Raw genomic sequence first — 8,648 nt, 5'->3', positions numbered from 1 at the left:
AGAGAGGGATTTGGGTCACCATGCGACCGCCTCACCTTTGGGGGGAAGTTGCCCGGCAGAAGCCACAGGATCCCCCTTTCCTGCCCCGAGCAGACCCCTAGTCCGTCCATCCCCACCACCAGCCTCACTCAGGAAGACACAGGAAGAGACCGAATGCCCAGCCCCCGGCCAAGAGGCGAGGGAAACGCAGCTCTTCGGGGAGGACAGATCGGTATCTGCCGGCGGAAGGGGGCACAGGCCTGGGCCTGGGGCTGCGGTGGATGGGCCTCCGGGCACACTGGCTGGGCGACCCTGGTCAAGGGCGAACACCTGCCAGTCCCATCCCCGGGCTCGTGTCCCAGCGGGGACCACACCGTCCAGGGGTCGGGCTCGGGGAGGGCGGAGCTTGCGTATTTCTCACAGGTGGGGAAATACACCAGCCACGTTGCCATCTCTCGCCGGCTTCCACCCCAGGCTCGTCCGTGCCACCCTTTCCTTCCTTCCTCGAGCTGGGTCCCCAAGTGCGGGGCACAGCAGAAGTGTCCTGGAAATGCAGTGTCGACAGCGTGTTGCCTCAGACGGCCTCCGTTGCCTTATCTCAGCCCGGCTCCCAGGCCCGGCTGCCACTGCATTTCATCACCTGCCCCCATAAGTGAGCCGCCGGGACCACGGAAACTGTGCTCGGCACTCTCACAGGAAAAGAATGCCCAGTCGGTGTGCCAGCAAATCGGCCGCGGCCAAGTACAACTTAGGATCCGGCAGCCTGCAGGGGACTCCTGAGTATGGGCTCGTTCTCCCTCTGCCGGGCCCCCAAGCCATCCCCTGCCTCTGTCGGCAGCCAGCTCGTCACCCAGGAGGGACGCCTGCCATCCTCAGTGGAGCAGGGCCGATGGACAAGAGAGGCCCAGGTTCACGGACAGCCGATGTCGGCTGGTCATAAATCAGCCCTACGGCCTCCAGGGCAGCTGCCCGGTGCAGGCCAGCTTATCAGCCGCAGGAAACGTGAGCCCGGTCGCAGCCACACGGAGTGAGGAAACGGGGGCCCGTGGAAGGGGAAGGCACGTGTGTCACAGCCCCCGCTGGGCCTCGGTTACGCAGTTACGCCGGGCGGGCTCCCCTCCCTCCGTGTTACATAACTCTCTCTCTGACCCTGCCAGAGGCAGCTCCCACCTCAGCCCAAACTTGGAGTCACCTGGCGAGCCTAAAAAACCGCAGGTGCCTGAGCCCGCTCCAGAGATTCTAAGGCAACTGGTCTGAGGTACGGCCTGGGCATCAGGATGTCAGAAGCCCTCTGGATGACTCCAAGGGCAGCCAAGGTTGAGAACACAAGCTCCAGGTTCAGGGGCATAGTCCACAGGCTCGACGGCTGGATCCCACCCCACGGCAAGGTTCACGCAATCTGAGGTGTGAGCAGAGTCCTGCGGTTGTGCAGTGCCCAACACGTGCAACTGGACGCAGCAGTCCTGACGGGAGCGCGGGAGAAACTGAGCATCCAAAACCTTGGCTGAGAAATAACTGGGCAGAGGGGCGTGTTCCAATCCCGGTTCTGTTTGTTCAGAGAATCTGTGCTCCGTTCCTCCAACCACCAGCCATGGAGCTGATGGTCTTGGGAAGGAGACAGACAGAAAACAAAGAACGTCACAAATGAATATATAATAACAAATTTGGGACACGCACGTGGTAGAAAATGTCAATAAGGTAAGTGCGGAAGGCAGAATAATCGTCCCCCAAATTCGTCCACGGCCCAGTCCCCAGAACCTGCGAACACTAGGTTCAGAACCCAGAACACCAGGTTATATGGCATAAAGGAATTAGGGCTGCAGAGAGAAGGGAAGGAATTAAGGTCACCGAACAGCTGACTTTTTTTTTTTTTTTTTCACGTATCAACCAAATTCTTTTTTCTTAACTTTAACCGTTAGGTACGTTTGATATACGTGACAATTTCATAGGCGTAGATTGGAAGGTCTTAAAGCTGTGGGGCCGCTGAGGCCGCAAACAGGAGAAAGAAAGGCACGGAGCGAGTGGGGACATCTAGGCAAGTTAAAACAACCCACTGCCAAGGGAACAAGGTAAAAACCGTGTTTCTCTCTGTTTTTTGTTTTTTTTTTTTAATTCCTTCTCCTTATTTTATTTTCCATTTCAGTTTACGTTGAGGACATCTTGGTTTATTGTTTTAAATTCATTCATTTACTCAGTTATTTACTGAAGTATAATTAACACGTAACGTGACGTTGGCTTCTGGTGTGCGACAATCACAGTCTACTTAATACCCATCGCTATACGTCGTTACAGAAACTTCTTTCTTTATTTTCTGGGGGTGGCGAGGACTTTAAGGTCGACCCTTTTAGCAGCTTTGCACTACGCAATGTGGTGTTATTAACTATGGTCACCATGCTGGACGTGACATCCCGTGGCTTATTTATCTAAACAGCTGACCTGCGGGCTCTGTGCTGATAGCTCGGCGCCTGGAGCCGGCTTCAGGTTCTGTGTCTCCCTCCCTCTCTCTGCCCCTCCCCTACTTGCGCTCTATCTCCCTCTCAAAAATAAATAAACATTAAAAAAATCGTTTTAATAAAACAACATAAACAGCTGACCTTGAGGTGAAGGTATTTATCCTCGATGATCCAGGTGGGTCCGATGGAACCTTCAAAGTTGAAGATAATGCATATCTAATGTTATAGTCAATTAGGCCTCAAGGAAAAAGAAATAGAAGAGAAAACCAAAAGAGAGACGCAGACAGCAGGGGGAGGATCTCCCCGATGCCGCTGGCCCGAGGATGGAGGAAGGGGGCCGCGAGCCATGGCATCACATCCTGCCAACAACCCAGATGAGCAGGACACAGGTGCTCCCCAAAGCCTCCCGAGGGGAGTTCAGCCGGCCAGGACCTTGCATTTGGCCTTGTGAGACCCTGTGCAGAGCTGGGTGAACCCACTGCACTTCGGACACATGTGAACGATAGCAATGTGTTATGGTGACAAGTAGAAAACATGCATGGTGTAGTCTGGTTTCGGGGTCAGAGAAGGAGGCTTCCCAAAGAAGTGGAGTTTGAGCTGAGACCCACAGGACGAAAAGCATCAACTCGAAAAGGGAGGAGGCGGAGGTGCAAGGGCCCTGAGGTCAGGGGGACTGACTGGTATGAGGAAAGGAGGGAGGGAACGAAGCCCGATGTGGCTACAGGGCAGAGCACTCGGGGTGTCACTGCACTCTCGGAGCCTCGGTTTCCTCACCTGTGAAATGGGATTATAACAGCATTCCCTTACTGTGAGGATGGAGTGGGCCTGGGAGCCATGTAGCAAGTAGCTGGAAGGACGGGCTCTGCAGCGAGACCAGACCTGGGTTCAAACCCCGAGTCTTCTGGTTATAGCCCGGGGAACTTTGGCAGGCCGCTCCTCTCTCTGAGCCTCAGTTTCCCCATCTGTCAGGCCGCTGCGAGTTTTAGATAACAACGCGTCAGGCACACTCAACAAATACTGGCTGTCACTGTTAGCGACTAGGGGCCAGAGATGGAAAGGAATGTGTTCAAGGTCACACAGCCTGGGGGCTGAGCAGGGTGGAAATGAGTCTCCTGACCCCGGCCTTGGCCCGGCACAGCTTCTCGGTCTACAGGACCACAGCCGACTGAGGCAGTGAGACTCAAATGAGGAGAGGTGTGTGTGAATGTGCACATGTGAGTGTGCACAGCATGTGTGTTGCAAGAGCACGTGGGTGTGCTACACAATGCATGCAGGCACACACGAGAGTGTGCATGTGCGTGTGAGTGTACAAGGGGTGCATATGTGCAAATGTGTGAAATGCCAGCTGTGTCTGCATGTAAACAGGCACGTGTGTCTATGGATGTGTGTGTGTGCACATGTGGATGTGCGGGTATGTATGTGATGCACATACATGAGTGGGATCGTGCGTGCCTGCGTGAACGTGCGTGGTGCTGTTGAATGGAAGAATGAAGACACCTACGTGGCTTGGGGGACAGACAGACAGTCTGAGTCCTTATGCCTGATACACTTCAGTCCAGATGAACTGGGAGCGGGGAAGAAATATTTAACAAAAGGCTCCTGGCCCCGGTGGGTTTCTTGCAACTATATATTCTTCCAGAACGTTCCTCCAGAAAGCAGCTGAGCCTCCAGACATGTTTCACAGACACTGTCAGGGAGGGGCAGGGAGTCATCCTTCCCTTCAAGGGATCGTGACAGCTCCAGCTGTGAGCACGCACTCTGTTGGGCACCACGCGATGACTTCACACGCATTGTCTAATTTAGTTCACACAACAGCCATGTTGTTCACTTTACAAACAACAAGACTGAGGCTCAAAGAGCCACGTGAGTACTCAGTGTGGTACACTGAGTTTTGAAAAGAAGACCTCAACCCCCCCACCCCTCTCTCTATTCAAAACACTTTGCAAGTGACTTTGCAGCTGCAGCCGTCAAAAGGTGGTTTATTTCCTCACTCCTTGAATCTGGGTTGGTCTTGTGACTTGCTCTGGATACCACAATTGCTGGAAGCGATGTTATCCACGCCTCAGCTTGGGCCTCAAACAGCCTTGCATGCTTCAGTTCTCTCTTTCTAGGACTCCTGTCTCCATCAGAAGCAGAAGCCCGCCAGAGAAGGAGACACACGGCACCCGGCTGTCGCCATCACCCTAGATGATACTCAGCTGCCTCCCACAAAGCGTCTAAAGCTGACCCAGCAGCTGACCACAAATGCATGAGGGATCCCAGCTCAGACCAGAAGAACCATCCAGGCGATGGTTCAAGCTGAATTGTTGACTGGCTGAATCGTGTTGTCTTAAGCAACTAAGTTTGGGGATCATTTGTCACGCAGCAACACTAACTGATACACTCATAATCACGCAACTGTTAAAGGCAGAGTCAGGACTCAAAGTCAGGCTTGTTTTTTAAAGTTTATTTATTTACTTTTGAGAAAGAAAGAGAGAGAGAGACAGCATGAGTGGGGGAGGGGCAGAGAGAGAGGGAGACCCAGAATCCCAAGCAGGCTCCGGGCTCTGAGCTGCAGAGCCCAACTCGGGGCTTGAACTCACGAACTGTGAGATCATGACCTGAGCCGAAACCAGGAGTCGGTCACTTAACCACCTGAGCTACCCACGCACCCCTCAAAGCCAGGCTTTTTACTCCCAAATGCATACTCTCATCCCCTATATTCGACCTCCCCGAAGGGAAATAAGTAAGAAAGCCCAAAGCTGCTAAAAATCCCACGCCGGCTTCCCAAACGTCAGTCTACACCTTGTTTGGAACGTGCCTAATCCCTGCCGTCACCCACCTTGAGACCTGCCGGCTGGACCTGGCTCTTTCGCCCCCTCTGTTCCCCGAGCCCAGGTGGGGACGGAGCACTCACTCCAGCCTTGGATCCCCCCCGCCCCTCCCCCCGAGGCCTTCATTCTATGAGCACCATCCCTCCTCATCTGCAAAGTTTGTTCCGAGTGTCAGCGAAAGAACCCGGCGTTTCCACACGTACATATCAGCAGCCACGATAAAAACCAGCTGTAAGGTTTAAAAATAACCTCCCCAGCCTTCCAGAGATGCCAGGCTCCCGGTTGGGGAGAAGAATCAGCCCCACGGGGGGAGCACCACCTTCGGGGGAGACTCCCGGGCCAGGCCCCAAATCCTGCCCGCGGGCCTGGCTGAGCCCGAGTCCCTGGGAGCACAGCCCCTGCAGGAAGCACGAAATGGGGAGCCAGGCCCTCCCTTCGGGGAAGTCAAGGCAGGGCCCGCAGAGTCCTCCAGAGCAGAGACCTCATCTGGCCCCCTTGTCAGGGGTTTCTTTTCCCCTCTGCTTCTCTCTTCTCTTGTCATCCCCTGTATAAATAAAAGATAGGGCGTCGGGGAGGCACCTGGGCGGCTCGGTCGGTTGGGCATCGACTCTTGATTTCGGCTCAGGTCATGGTCGAACGGTTCGTGAGTTCGAGCCCTGTGTCGGGGTCTGTGCTGACAGTGCAGGGCCTGCTTGGGATTCTCTCTCTCTCCATCTCTCTCTGCCCCTCCCCTGCTCTCTCTCTCTCAAAATAAATATATAAACTTAAAAGAAAGTTCGAGCTGTGGAGGGGCGCAACCCAGGTTTCGTCCTCATGGATGACTTGTCCCCATGAGCCTCAGCTTCCTTGGTCACACGGGGCCATGCCTCACTGGGTGGGCCTGAGGACCCACGGGACACTGCAGGAGCAGAGCCGAGCACGGCGGCCAGCCAGTGAGCCGGTGCCTGGCAAGTGTCGTTCCTCCTTCAGGGAGGGTGACCCCTCCTCTCTTCCTCTCCCTGATCCTTGCCCTCCTTCGGGCCCCCGGTCCTCCCCCTGCTCCCCTCGGGCCCCAGACCTGGCCCCCGGCAGGCTCAGAGCTGGAGCCCGTCTTGCCGAATTCCACCTGCAGCCCGGCCCCGTTGCTGAGACTGTCCCCATATGGCTCTCAGAGGGCTCCTGGGCAGGCACGCTGCCGCCTTCCCACCCTCGTCACCTCTCACCACAACCCCTGGGGGCTGTACGGGTGACGGCTGTATCCCAGCATCCAGAGTGGTGCATGGCACACAGTAGGTGCTCAATAAGGAATATCGTTCCCATTTTACAGATGAGCAACTGAGGCTCCAAGAGGTCGGCTGGCATGTAGCAAAGTACAACCCTCAGAGGTTGAGGCAACCCAGGCTTGGGTGGGTGGAAGACACCGCCCGAGGTCCCCGAGGCAGGATTTGAACCCAGGTTCACGGGCACCGAAGGCCTGAGTCTTAACCATCGACGACTCCCCATTCACCCACCTCTTCTAGCTGATTTCTCCGACATCCTCGCCATCCAGACACTGTCATGCACGTGCTGTGTGGCCTTAGGTAACTCACACAACCTCTCTGAGCCTTGGACTCTACATCCGTACCGCAGAAAACCGACCTAGCTGCACTCAGGTAGAATTTGCCTCAGCTCATTTCTCATCTGGTTTCTCAGTGTGTAGTGCGGGCTGTGGCATGCAGTCGGTGCCAAATAAATGTTTGCTGATTAATTCATTGGAAAGACAAGTTTACTTTAAGAGCACAGAAGTCGGCCCAGAAGCTCTGGGTTGATTGTCTCCGGGAACATATTCCTTCTCTCTCCACTTTAATTTTTTTTTAACGTGTATTTTAGTTTTGACAGAGAGAGAGAAAGAGAGACAGAGCACGAGTGGGGGCGGGGCAGAGAGAGAGGGAGACACAGAATCGGAAGCAGGCTCCAGGCTCCGAGCTGTCAGCGCAGAGCCCGACGCGGGGCTCGAACTCATCAACCGCGAGATCATGACCTGAGCTGAGGTCGGACGCTCGACCGACTGAGCTGCCCAGGCGCCCCTCTCTCCACTGTAAAGAAAGAGAAATTCCAAAAGGCAGGAGAGCCATCGGGTGTGCGGTTTACGTGAGAAAGACGGGGGGGGGGAGCCCTTGTCAGCAGACCCCCCCTCACCCCAGGCCCTTGGGGAAAAAGCTCTTTCTCCTACATCAAAAAACAGGCGAGTGGATGGGCATCAGCAGGCTTTCCATTAAGATGAAGTGTGGAAGGTCTGGATCCCACGGCGGTTATGATCCCAGACTCAGGGGAGGGTTCTGATGAACGACGAACACCAGCTCCCGGGTCTGTGCTGTTTTCCGGGGCAGGTCCCGGTTCCTCCACCCGCGCGGGAAGCTGGTCATTCTTCCCTTCTGTGCCAGTGCCGTGCCAGGCTCAGAGACACCCCCCCACCCCCCACCCCAGCTGGGGGGCAACCCAGAAGGTTCTGAGCAGAATCCTGAGGCTCTAACAGAAGAGCCATGAGCTCCCAGTGAGCACGTTCAAGCGCCAGGGTGGGTGGTTTCTGGCGATCACAGAGAACTTTCCAGAAAGGTGGGGGCGCCTCCAGCAGGCTGTATCCCCCAGAGCCAGCATCAAAGGTGGCAGTCACCAGGGGAGCCCCAAGCCCCTTGCAGGGGCCCCCAGGTGGCAGCCTCCTCTTTCTACGCCAAGGAGAAGCTCTGGGTTCTCAGGACATCTGGGCTCCGCCCGCCCTCCACCTCCAGGGCCCCCCAGCTCCGCCCAGCCTGCCCCATCCAGTGGAGCCGATCCTGGCCACCCGGGACGTGTCGGGCTCACGGGCAGCCTTGCCCACAGTGTCCTCGCCAGCACCTACCAGGCCGGCCAACAGAAGAAGCTGCACACACTCCCTGCCCTCTGGTCCGTGGGGGCAAACCTCGCTCTGGTCGCTGGCACAGGATTTACAGACCCTTCCTGATGAACCTGCTGGCACTACGGGGCTGAAGGGTCCCTCGGGCCTGGCCAAGGTCACAGGCACAGGGGCCCCTGCTCAGAAGGGCACTCAGTGTCATGCTCAACTGCTGCCTTCTTGAAAGGCCTGCTCCTCCTTTAACAGGGGCTGCACGTTTTAATTCTGTGGCCGATCCCGGAAGAGGGGTTCTGGGGGCCCATCGGGTGAGCCCCATCCCCCTGAGATTCCCAGAACTGGGGAAGAGTCTTTGGAAACAGGCAGTGGAGCAAAGACAGTTCTCCCCGGCCGGCTCATGCCCGTACTGGGGCTCCAGGCACACCCTTCTGTGCGCATCCTTGATTGCAGAGCTGGGCTCAGGGGGGCTCCACACATCCACCCACACTCATGTGTGCTCACACACACGTGCAACAGCCGGTCACTCCAAGCCCCAGGCTTCCTGCTCAGGAGACC

The sequence above is a fragment of the Puma concolor genome, chromosome A3 (genome assembly GCF_028749965.1).
Source record: "Puma concolor isolate L17-30 chromosome A3, mPumCon1.1.hap2, whole genome shotgun sequence".
NCBI classification, from domain to species: Eukaryota; Metazoa; Chordata; class Mammalia; order Carnivora; family Felidae; genus Puma; species Puma concolor.
Note: the sequence above shows the minus strand (reverse complement) of the source record.